A 12,715-nucleotide genomic window follows, 5' to 3' on the forward strand; every position below is an offset into this window, starting at 1 on the left:
ATTGCTATACTTAAAAACACTCCTTGCAAAATGGTATCTTTTATGTTTGCGTTTTAACTGAGATACAGGCAGCCTGCCCCTAAATTAATTGAGTTCAGCAGGTCCCATTCATTCTAAAGGAAATTATTTCCAAATAAGCATGCTTGGATCAGTGTACAATATAAGGCTATTGCCCTAATGCATTTTAGGATCAGGGAGCCAAAGGGGATTATATGGATAGATGGCAAAAGTGCAAGATTGCCAACATTACAAATACCATGTCTTGCAATGTTCAAGTTCTAGTGACACTGTAGTATAACATCTGTAATTTGAACTTTTCCTTTGGAATGTAATGTAGGAGACTCAACTTAGCTATGTTGCCAATATCTTGAAAATTGTTCCCATTTATAATTATTTATATTGTAAATAGATTTCTGAAGTAAATTTGAAGTCAATGTGTATAAGATGTATTTATTATGTGAAGATTTTTTTCTTTAAAAAATACAGCTACCAGTATGTAGTTTCAGTCTGGTTTCTTGATTCTGTTTGCGGCTAAAAGCTTGTCCTTTGCACATGAGCATTTTCATTACTTATGGTTCTTCTTTATGAACCACTCTGCACAAGAGTGGAATCCTGAGTTGTATCCAACTGTGAACTGCCCAGAGAGCTCCAGCTATTGGACGGTATAGAAATGCAATAAATAAATAAAAACATAAAATAGTCATCTCAGCAGAATGGACACCACAGTGGAAGAGATTTCTCTTTCCCACCCCTCCTGCATATCCCCCTACCAAATTGGAAGGGTTGGGGGACCCTCCAGAGCAAGTTTGGTGGCATGACATGAAGGCACAAGGAGAAGAAGGGGTAAGTCTTGGGTCAGCACGCATCTGCTCATGCAATGTTGGATGGAATCCTTCGATGTGAAAACCCCTGAGAAATTTTGCAATGCATTAAAACTCTTGTTGCTTCCTTCAGAATTCCTCCAACATTTTGCCAATGCAGGAACCTGGCCTTGAAATTGTACTTTTTGTGAACTGCCCAGAGAGCTTTGGCTATTGGGTGGTATAAAAATTAAATAAATAAATAAATAAATAAATAAATAAATAAATAAATACTTTTTGGCAAAAATTGTGGTGGCAACTTAGGACGGCAATTACATTTCCTAGGTAAAAGAAACCAAATGCACAGTTACAAGATGAGGGCTACTTGGCTCAGCATTACTACAAATGAGAAGGATCTTGAAATTGTTGTAGATCACAAGCTGAATATGAGCCAACAGTGTGATGTGGCTGCAAAAAAAAAGAAAGAAAAGCCAATGCTATTCTTGGCTGCATTAATAGAAGTATAAATTCCAAATCATGTGAGGTACTGGTACCCTCTATTCGGCCCTGGTTAGGCCTTGTCTTAAGTACTGTGTCCAGTTCTGAGCACTACACTTCAAGAAGAATGCAGACAAGTTGGAGGGGGTTCAGAGGAGGGCAACAATGAATGAATGAATGAATGAATGATGCAATCATGGGCATTACTTTAATTATATTAATCAGTACATGTGACCAATATGTCTCACTCACACCATACTTCTTCCATGTAGGCATGAGCCTCCTATTTTTGGTGTAGTTGCACATATCTGAACAATCCCTGAAGTGGCTCATCATTTAATCATGCCTCATTTCAAAACTTTTATATGAAGGCAGCTTCTGTGGATCATCAGGTGCTAAATCAGTATGTGATGTGACATCTAGTAATTTTATTTATCTATTTCATTTCTATACCACCCAATAGTCGAAGCTCTATTGGCGGTTCACAAAAATTAAAAACATGAAGAGCATAATAAAACAACCAACAATTTAAAAACACAAATACAAAATATAATATAAAAAGCATGACCAGGATAAAACCACACTAGAACACAAGCAGTAAGACTCAGGCAGGATCTACACTACTGCTTTATGGCGGTTTTTAACAGTAGTGACAACTGTTGGAGGCCATGACACATTCCATATACCATTTTCAAAATGCTTTCAAAGTGTTATAACCTGCTTGGTGTAGATCTAATTTACCAATAAAGCTTCTTGATCCTGAGGCCTAATTTGTGACACTGGGAATGCGAAAAATGTACCTGTGCAGCATCCCACACACCTGGGGTCATATCTAAATCCATCCCTAGTACAGAACATGAGGTCAATCCAGGCCACATTCCTGGCATGACTATGCTGCATGTACAATTACGGTAATCCAGGTCAGATCTGACACCATACAGGTAAGCTGGTTATGTTTTTGCTTTTTGGCATGTTAACATAACCTTTGGTAACTAATTAATAGCCAATCCAAAGAAGCCTCTTCAGTTAACTGTGGTTTGTGCCATCGCAGCTCTACCGAGAGCACATGCCTAGCAAGCAAGGGAGAATCACTTGCATTTTCCACCTTGTTTATGTTTATTAATAAAGGAAGATATGCATGTGTCTGTCTGTCTGTGCCATAGCATCAAGACCCTAGGCGAAACCTTGACACATGAAACTTGCCATGCTTATTAAAGGGACCTTAGGGGTGTGAACTTCAGGATTATTTGGTTTTAAAAATACATTAATTAATTTAATTGTGCCCATGTGTTTCAAACCTGCAGTACCATCTTCAGTCACTAGGTGACAGACTTGCCTAGCCAGTACATAGCTTTACAGTTGGCCCAGTATGAAGTTAAAGGAAAGTAGTTGGACGGATTGAGTTATACAGCTGCAATCTCGCTCCTACCCTCCTCAGGGCAGCTCTCCTCAGAGGAATGAAGTGGAAAGACCTCTTCCTCAGAGGAGGAGGAGGATTTACTTATTTCATTTCTATACCATCCCCACAGACAAAGCTCTCTGAGCAGTTTATAAAATATTAAAACATTAAAACATTAAAAATGATATACAAAATATAAAAGCATAAAACAGACAGTATACACAGACAGCATATATTTAAAAACAGCCATTGAGCTGGCAGCCAAACCTAAATCATGACTGGAATCAGTAAAAAAAAATTAAAAAGGAAATGCACTATGGCAGGAGCTGTACCTAGGAGTGACAGCAGGTGTGCCTTCACTCAGAGGGGTGGGCAGCAACCCTGACAACTGCGTAACTTTGCTTGAAGCCTTCACTGGATCAAACTAAGGGCTGTTCCAACCCGTGCAAAGCTGGGCCTCTTCACTAGTTAATAATAAAAGTTAAAAGCAGGGCTGTGTCGTCTTAATGGAAACTGCCTAAGGCTACTAGGATGCCATTTTGCAGCCAATGTATAACATGCATTTAGCACAAAAGAAATGCCGATTATCTGTAGTGTGATTATCAAGCAGGCTGTTCTAAGAAAAACAGCTGATTCTGATTTTTAAAAACAGAATAGCCATGGCTTCCTGTGATCAATCTTCGAAAGCACGGTAGTAAATATGCTAAACTGCAGGTGTCAGCAAGCTTTGAGGCAGCCGGAGTCCAAATAACATAATATGGTTCTGCTTTGTAGTATTGTCAGAATAGTCAACCGCAAGTACAACTTCTTCGTTGTTTCATAATCCTCCATTCTAAATGAATATTGATGAAGTTTACTATTGGAAACTGATACCATGTGGGAGAAATACTAACATATCATTGGCAGAGGAATTCGGTAAATAATATCTTTTCTAAATTTATTTATTCAAGTTTGTTCATGGGCCAAGTTGCTGCATGGAGTAATTCCATATGGCAGCTTGACTTGAGCTTACTCCAATGTTAACTTTAAAAATGGATCTTGGCAAAATGCAGCACCCCATCAGGAAACCATTTTCAGTTCCTAGCGAGGATTTCCGGTAGCTTTCTGTAGTGCACTTGCCTGCTTCCAAACTTTCTTTTTTTAAAAAAAAAGTGTGGTGCCTTCAAAGTTAATTTGGGAATATGTCAAGACAGCTTATTTTGTAAGCTGCACTGTTTCAAAAATGAACAGAATCTGAGAGATCTGATGCATCTCAAGAGCATTTAATGAACAGAATTAAATGTAAACCGCCCAGAGAGCCCTGGCTATGGGAGCGGTATATAAGTACAATAAAATAAATAAATAAATAAATAAATTTAGTGTCACTTTACATATTACATTTTTAGGTGTACACTAATGTACACTAAGTAGTATACATTTAAAAATGTAACGTGTGAGTGCACTAAATATGTGAATTCTATGGTTATGCTTATGGGGGTCATCCCATGAAGCTTAGTGGTGGGAGATTTGAGAAACACAAAAGAAAGTACTTCTTCACACAGTGCATAGTTGTATGATATGTGGAAGGGACCTTAGACTCTCTGTCCTAGAGGTGCAAAGGCTTTAAAGTCTTCTAGTACGTCATTGTCTGTCAAGACTGGATTTGCTTTACTTTAACATCTCTTTCAGACTACCTTGTATTGTCCTGATCATAATACTGTGCAGGCTGAGCATAAATGCAAGACAATGACAAAGATGTGATGTAGATACACTTGAGTAAAACATGCCCATTAGACACCTCAAGCAAGCTAATGAAGCAAAGCAACAAATCAAAGGGTCACCAGCCACTCAGGTTTAAAGGAAAATTCTCTGTAAGGTGAATCGTAAAATGCACTTATGGTGTAACCCTATACAAATATTGCTTGCATAAGGCTACTAGTGATGTCATAGCAGAAGTGTGTTTCGACTCAAGGATGTCCTAGTTTACAGTTCAGCCTCTCTCATCCACTATAATACGCTAGCTCTAATTATAAGTCTACATGAGGGGTATATTTCTTGGTGGTTGAATGAATGCCTGTATAGCCTTCTGCTGAGAGGAAAAAAGCTGTGGTTCATTTTGTGCACCTCAATATTTTGTGCCATTTTAAGGCAGCAGTATTCTTAAACTTTCACTTCAGCTTTATGTGTTAACACAAGATGAAGGGACGACCTTTGTGCTTATTGGCCGCAGAGGATGTCTTCAAAGGCATCGTGATTTATCACAAGATGTTCTGGTTGGCAGACCTCAAGTTCTATTTTTATTGAGTCCCCACCCCCCACCAATACACATAATGCAGCACTTTGTTTGTGAATTAATTCTCAGCCTGTCATGTTGCTTTCATATAAGGTAAAAATTTGCTTAAACTGTTGCCAGTTGGTTTAATTGCAGGCAATACATGAGCCAGAACACATTGCGGTATGGTTTGCGTTTTAAATAGAATATGCATCACTCTTCCTGGGTCCGAAGCATTCAGTGAGAAATTGGAATTCCAAACACATCATTGTCAAGAATGTGAGTGGTGTTTGGGTGGGGGTAGGGATAGATGTACACATGCTAAAAGTGATTAATTTTCTGAAACTTCAGCACAAACAAGTTTCTGTTTTCATTGCTTATTTGGGTGGCTTGCTCATGTTTATTTATCATAAAACCTTTAACAAGTACAAAGCAGAATGTTATTTTGCTTTTTATAGGGGTTCTTAGTAATGCCTATTGACACTTTTCTTTCATGTTAGCACAGCTCCAGCTCTAGAGAGTTCTACTGGTGTGTATGTGTTACAAATGTACCACCCTACAGGACCCAGTGAGGGGGTTTTCTGCTCCCCCCCTTTACCTGTCTACTGTCACACATGTCTAGCTCTGAATATAGCACAGATGTTTGCCCTTCTCCCGTAATAATAATAATAATAATAATAATAATAATAATAATAATAATTTCTTACCTGCCTCTCCCTCTGGATCAAGGTGGGGAACAACATTGAATGCAAAAATATAAAACACATAAAACTGATTAAAAACATAAAACCAATACATTATTAAAATCTTAAAATCTTTTAAGACATTTTAAAATTCAACTGGGTAGGCCTGCTGGAAGAGATCTGTCTTTATAGCTTTTTTTAAATTCAGAAAGACTATTAAGCTGGCAGATCTCTCCCAGCAGGCCATTCCACAGTCTGGGAGCGGAAGAAGAGAAGGTCCTCTGGATAATGGTTGTCAGCCTAGTTTTTGCTGACTGAAGTAAATTCTTCCTAGAGGACCTGAGTGTGTGGGGTGGATTGTATGGGAGAAGGTGATCTTGCAGGTAACCTGGACCCAGACCATGTAGGGCTTTAAAGGTAATAACCAACACGTTACACTTTACCTGGAAACTAATTGTCAGCCAATGAAGTGATTTTAAAGTTGGTGTAATATGGTCACCCCTAGGTGTACTGGTGACCAACCTGGCTGCCATATTTTGAACCAGTTGAAGTTTCTGAACTAGCTACAATGGTAGCCCTATGTACAGCACATTGCAGAAGTCAAGCCTTGGGGTTACCAGCACATGCACTACCGTCTTTAGGTCTTCCAACTCTAGGAAGGGGCGCAGCTGGAATATCAGCTAAAGCTATCTGGGCTGTCATTTGGAGCGACAGATCCAGGAGCACCCAAAGCTGTGAATGCAGCCTTTCAGAGGGAGTGTAACCCCATTCAGAACTGGTTGACACACCTCCAAACCCAGGTTGGGCCCTTTGACAGTAAGCACTTCCGTCTTGTCTGGATTCAGCTTCAATTTGTTTTTCGTCATCCTGCCCATTACTCCCTCCCAGCATTCATTCAGAGGAGACACACTATCCTTAGCTAATGCTGTTGTTGAAGGCATAGAGAAATATATTTGGGTGTCATCAGCATACTAATAGCACCCCACCCCATGCCTCTGGATGATCTCTCCGAGCGGTTTCATGTAGACGTTTTGCATTGGGGACAGCCTTGTGGTACACCATACAACAACTCCTCCTTTGAGGAGCAGCTATCCCCAAGCATCACCATCTGGAACCTACCTAAGAGATAAGACCAGAACCACTGAAGCACAGTGCCCCCGATTCCCAATCCCCTCAAGCATTCCATGCTCTTGGAATGCTTTTGACTTTAAAATAATAATAATAATAATAATAATAATAATAATAATAATAATAATGGTGCCTAGCGTATTTAATTGCCTAAATGTTTCTTCAGGTTTTTTTTTTTAAAAAAAGAGTCAATTTATTTATTTATTTATTTACTTCAAGCAGGAGTAGCTTCATTATGGCTACAAGGGCTTGTCCGTCAGTACTTTGCATAGCCAGCTGGGGATTGGGAAGGGTTCTGTCCAATACTGTCTAATTCCTGTCTAATACTGTTCAGGTAATATCTGTCCAGAGGAATCAAATGGGTCAGGGAAGTGACATAAGATTTAAGATGTCTGATTGTTAATATTGTATCAGTTTTATATGTTTTCAATCAGTTTTGTGCATTTTATGAAATTTTTGTATTTAATGTTTACCACCTCAATCTAGAGTGAGAGGTGGGTAAGAAATAATAATAATAATAATAATAATAATAATAATAATAATAATTTATTCCTACACTAGCTGTGCTAGTCTCATGTGTGACTGGATCATGGGCAAGTACCTCCCACAAACTGCATGAACCGAGCCTCCATTTTATTGACCTCCTTATTTATTTATTTATATGTTGCATTTTTATAGCACCCAATAGTTGAAGCTCCCTGGTAAAAACCACAGGGTTGGGTCTAGGATCTGCTTGCCATCAACATAGTCTGAAAGCACGAGGCAGCCACCTTGCTGAAGCTAATCAGGTCTGGCTCTGATCGGTGCTCAGAAGATAGACCACCTGGGAACCACATGTAGCCACCTTGGGTTCCACAATGGAAGAAAAGGCAGGGCCGGCACTGCCATAGAGGCAACTCAGGCGGCGGCCTAGAGCGCCAAGCAAACGAGGGCGCTGAACAGCGCACCCGGAAGCTGCTCTCCTAGAGCAGCTTCCGGGTGCGCTGTTCCAAAGCCGCTGCCCCCCAACCCCAGCGTCCTGGTTTCGAAGCCAGGACACTGGGGTTGGAGGCGGAGGCTTCAATACGGTGTGCCAGGAAGCCATTTCCAGGTGCGCCGCTTCAAAGCCTCCGCCCTACCCCACTCCCCCAACCCCAGCATGTGAGCCGGCAAGCGGGCATGTGTGAGCCGGCGAGCGGGGAGTGAGTGAGTCAGCCAGCGAGCGAGGGGTGAGAGCAGGGGAGTGAGCGGGCGGGGGGCGGGAGCGAGCGAGTGAGGGGGCGGGAGCAAGCGAGCGGGCAGGGCGGAGCCTTCAGAACGCACCTGCCTAGGGCGCAATATAGTCTGGCGCCAGCCCTGAGAAAAGGTGGAATATAAATGCAAACAATAAATAAAATCCTCCAGCCACAGAGGGCAGATCTGTCCAACTTTCTGGGATCCTCCCCCCTGCTCCACACCACAGCTCACTCCATTCATCTGTGTCCCCTGAACCTTTGGGTAGCAGTTTCAGGAGGCTGGGGGGCTGCCATGGGGAGAAGGGGGGCAAGGAAGCCTTCTCCCACCAGCTCACTTGCACACACCTAAACCTGGATCCAACCTATTATGTGGATGGTGTTGACTCTCAATTTCTTTTGACTAGTTTTGTGCTTGTACCTATAACAGTTTTGTTTTTACATTGCTTTTTAGCTCAATTGATTTTAAAATCAACAACTTTTATTGCTACCAGATTTAGAATATGTTGTTTGAAAGGGGTTGTGGAGAAGGCAAACAAGAACATTTTATGAATGCATTTTGGTGTGATAATCTAGCCTTGTTTTAATGCTTCAGTTTGATTTTTACTAGCATTCACCAAACCCTGCACTTAAGATATCTCTTTTAGTGTTGTAATGTAATCAAGGGTGCCGTAATGTTGTCTTCAGAAATAGTCCCAGCTCTGGAATCCAAACGTAATTAGCGCAAAGTTATTCATGGTGTACACCACCAGACATTATTGCAACAGAAACATAAATTCCACAAAGATGAAGCATAACCTGGAAAAAAGGCTGCAAATTCATAATGCTGTGATGCTGGCACAATATGGATTGCACTTATCTTTTTATTTTCCACAGGCAGCGAAAGTTATGTGAAACAGAATGGCGATCCATATACTTTAGCATCTGTGCAACCCTATAAATTACAGCGTTCTCCATACACTAGAGGAAATAAGAAGTTACCAGCCTCCACCTCAATTACTTGATGTGAAAAGGAAGGCAGCACAAGTAGTTTTTAGCTAATGATGAATTGAAATTAGGAGGCTGAGAAGTTCCTTTTGGGCCTGACAAACTCCAAGATGAAGCTTTATCCATGAAAATAAGTCCCATCCCGTCCCCTATTTATTTAATTGGGAGCAAAAATACATCAGCATTGTCAAATTCTCATAAATCCCTCTCTCATTATTAGGAGAGGTCAAATGCAACATTAAAACCAATTTTAGGGGACGTACTAAACCGAAGGACACCGAATGGCCATTGAAGTGCATTGTGTCATTCCGAATGGCCATAGGAAATCATTGAAGGAATTTAGGGATCATCTACAAATTAAAATATCTAAAGGAGTTAAACATTCTGGCAGCCCCAGAAAATCAGGGGGAGCCCCGAAATTCTCATAGATTTTTGTAATGAGACCCTAAGCACCCCAAGAGTTTTTGCTGCAGATGTGCTCCATTTAGGGTGACCATATGGAAAGGAGGACAGGACTCCTGTATCTTTAACAGTTGCATAGAAAAGGGAATTTATGGAAAACCTGGTGAAATTTCCTCTTCATCACAACAGTTAAAGCTGCAGGAGCTATACTAGAGAGGAAATTTCACCAGGTTTTCTATATATTCAAATGACACCTGCTGAAATTCCCTTTTCTATGCAACTGTTAAAGATACAGGAGCCCTGTCCTCCTTTTCATATGGTCACCCTAGCTCCATTGGAATGGCCCCTAAGCTGCGCACGGGCACATGAGGTTTCTTCAGAATGGCCATAGGAAAGCCTTGCACTTTCTGGCAGCCCCAGAAAATCAGGGGGAGCCCCGAAATTCTCATAGATGTTTGTAATGAGACCCTAAGCATCCTAAGAGTTTTTGCTGCAGGTGTGCTCCATTGGAATGGCCCCTAAGCTGCGCACGGCCACATGAGGTGTCTTCAGAATGGCCATAGGAAAACAATGGGCTTCTCTGGCAGCCCTCCCAAATCAGGGGGAGCCCCAAAATTCTCGTAGAGGCTTGTAATGAGACCCTGAGCATCCTAAGAGTTTTTGCTGCAGACGTGCTCCATTGGAATGGCCCCTAAGCTGCGCACGGGCACATGAGGTTTCTTCAGAATGGCCATAGGAAAACAATGGGCCTACCTGGAAGCCCCCAAAAAACAGGGGGAGCCCCAAAATTCACACAGACATTTCTAATAAGACCCTTATTATCCTAAGAGTTTTTGCTGCAGCCGTGCTCCATTGAAATGGCCCCTACGCTGCGCATGGGCACATGAGGTTTCCTCAGAATGGCCATAAGAAAACAATGGGCTTCTCTGGCAGCCCCAGAAAATCAGGGGGAGCCCCAAAATTCTCATAGATGTTTGTAATGAGACCCTAAGCATCCTAAGAGTTTTTGCTTCAAACGTGCTCCATTGGAATGGCCCCTAAACTGCGTTCGGCCACATGAGGTTTCCTCAGAATGGCCATAAGAAAACAATGGGCTTCTCTGGCAGCCCTCCCAAATCAGGGGGAGCTCCAAAATTCTCATAGAGGCTTGTAATAACACACTAAGTCTGCTAAGAGTTTTTTCTGCAGTCGCGTTCCATTGGAATGGCCCCTAAGCTGCGCACGGCCGCATGATGTTTCTTCAGAATGGCCATAGGAAAACAATGGGCTTCTCTGGCAACCCCAGAAACTCAGGGGGAGCCCCAAAATTCTCTTAGAGGCTTGTAATAACACAATAAGCCTGCTAAGAGTTTTTGCTGCGGGTGTGCTCCATTGCAATGGCACCTACGCTGCGCACGGGCACATGAGGTTACTTCAGAATGGCCATAGGAAAACAATGAGCCTGTCTGGAAGCCCCAGAAAATCAGGGGGAGCCCCAAAATTCTCATAGATGTTTGTAATGAGACACTGAGCATCCTAAGAGTTTTTGCTGCAGTCGCGCTCCATTGGAATGGCCCCTAAGCTGCGCACGGCCACATGAGGTTTCTTCAGAATGGCCATAGGAAAGCATGGCGCTATCTGGCAGCCCCAGAAACTCAGGGTGAGCCCCAAAATTCTCATAGAGGCTTGTAATGAGACCCTAAGCATCCTAAAAATTTTTGCTGCAGACGTGCTCCATTGGAATGGCCCCTAAGCTGCGCACGGCCACATGAGGTTTCCTCAGAATGGCCATAAGAAAACAATGGGCTTCTCTGGCAGCCCTCCCAAATCAGGGGGAGCCCCAAAATTCTCGTAGAGGCTTGTAATAACACACTAAGCATGCTAAGAGTTTTTGATGAAGGTGCTCTCCATTGCAATGGCCCCTACGCTGCGCACGGGCACATGAGGTTTCTTCAGAATGGCCATAGGAAAACAATGGGCCAATCTAGAAGCCCCAGAAAATCAGGGGGATCCCCGAAATTCTCATAGACATTTGTAATTGGACCCTAAGCATCCTAAGAGTTTTTGCTGCAGTCGCGCTCCATTGGAATGGCCCCTTAGCTGAGCACGGGCACATGATGTTTCTTCAGAATGGCCATAGGAAATTAATGGGCTTCTCTGGCAACCTCAGAAAATCAAGGGGAGCCCCAACATTCTCGTAGAGGCTTGTAATAACACACTAAGCCTGCTAAGAGTTTTTGCTGCAGGTGTGCTCCATTGCAATGGCACCTACACTGCGCACGGGCACATGAGGTTACTTCAGAATGGCCATAGGCTTGTAATAACACAATAAGCCCATTCTTTTCCTATGGCCATTCTGAAGAAACCTCATGTGGCCGTGCGCAGCTTAGGGGCCATTCCAATGGAGCGTGACTGCAGCAAAAACTCTTAGCATGCTTAGTGTATTATTACAAGCACGCCTGCAGCAAAAACTCTTAGGATGCTTAGTGTCTCATTACAAACGTCTATGAGAATTTCGGGGCTCCCCATGATTTTCTGGGGCTTCCAGATAGCACCATGCTTTCCTATGGCCAATCTGAAGAAACCTCATGTGCCCGTGCGCAGCTTAGGGGCCATTCCAATGGAGCACGTCTGCAGCAAAAACTCTAAGGATGCTTAGGGCCCAATTACAAACATCTATGAGAATTTCGGGGCTCCCCCTGATTTTCTGGGGCTGCCAGAGAAGCCCATTGTTTTCTTATGGCCATTCTGAGGAAACCTCATGTGGTCGTGCGCAGCTTAGGGGCCATTTCAATGGAGCACACCTGCAGCAAAAACTCTTAGGATGCTTAGGGTCTCATTACAAGCCTCTACAAGAATTTTGGGACTCCCCCTGATTTGGGAGGGCTGCCAGAGAAGCCCATTGTTTTCCTATGGCCATTCTGAAGAAACCTCATGTGGTTGTGCGCAGCTTAGGGGCCATTCCAATGAAGCACATCTGTAGCAAAAACTCTTAGGATGCTTAGGGTCTCATTACAAACGTCTACGAGAATTTCGGGGATCTCCCTGAATTTCTGGAGCTTCCAGATTGGCCCATTGTTTTCCTATGGCCATTCTGAAGAAACCTCATGCGCCCGTGCGCAGTGTAGGGGCCATTGCAATGGAGAGCACCTGCATCAAAAACTCTTAGCAGGCTTAGTGTGTTATTACAAGCCTCTATGAGAATTTTGGGGCTCCCCCTGATTTGGGAGGGCTGCCAGAGAAGCCCATTGTTTTCCTATGGCCATTCTGAAGGAACCTCATGTGGCCATGCGCAGCTTAGGGGCCATTCCAATGGAGCACGCCAGCAGCAAAAACTCTTAGGATGTTTAGGGTCTCATTAGAAATGTCTGTGTGAG

This window comes from Elgaria multicarinata, chromosome 4, assembly GCF_023053635.1.
Source record: "Elgaria multicarinata webbii isolate HBS135686 ecotype San Diego chromosome 4, rElgMul1.1.pri, whole genome shotgun sequence".
In the NCBI taxonomy this organism is placed as follows: Eukaryota; Metazoa; Chordata; class Lepidosauria; order Squamata; family Anguidae; genus Elgaria; species Elgaria multicarinata.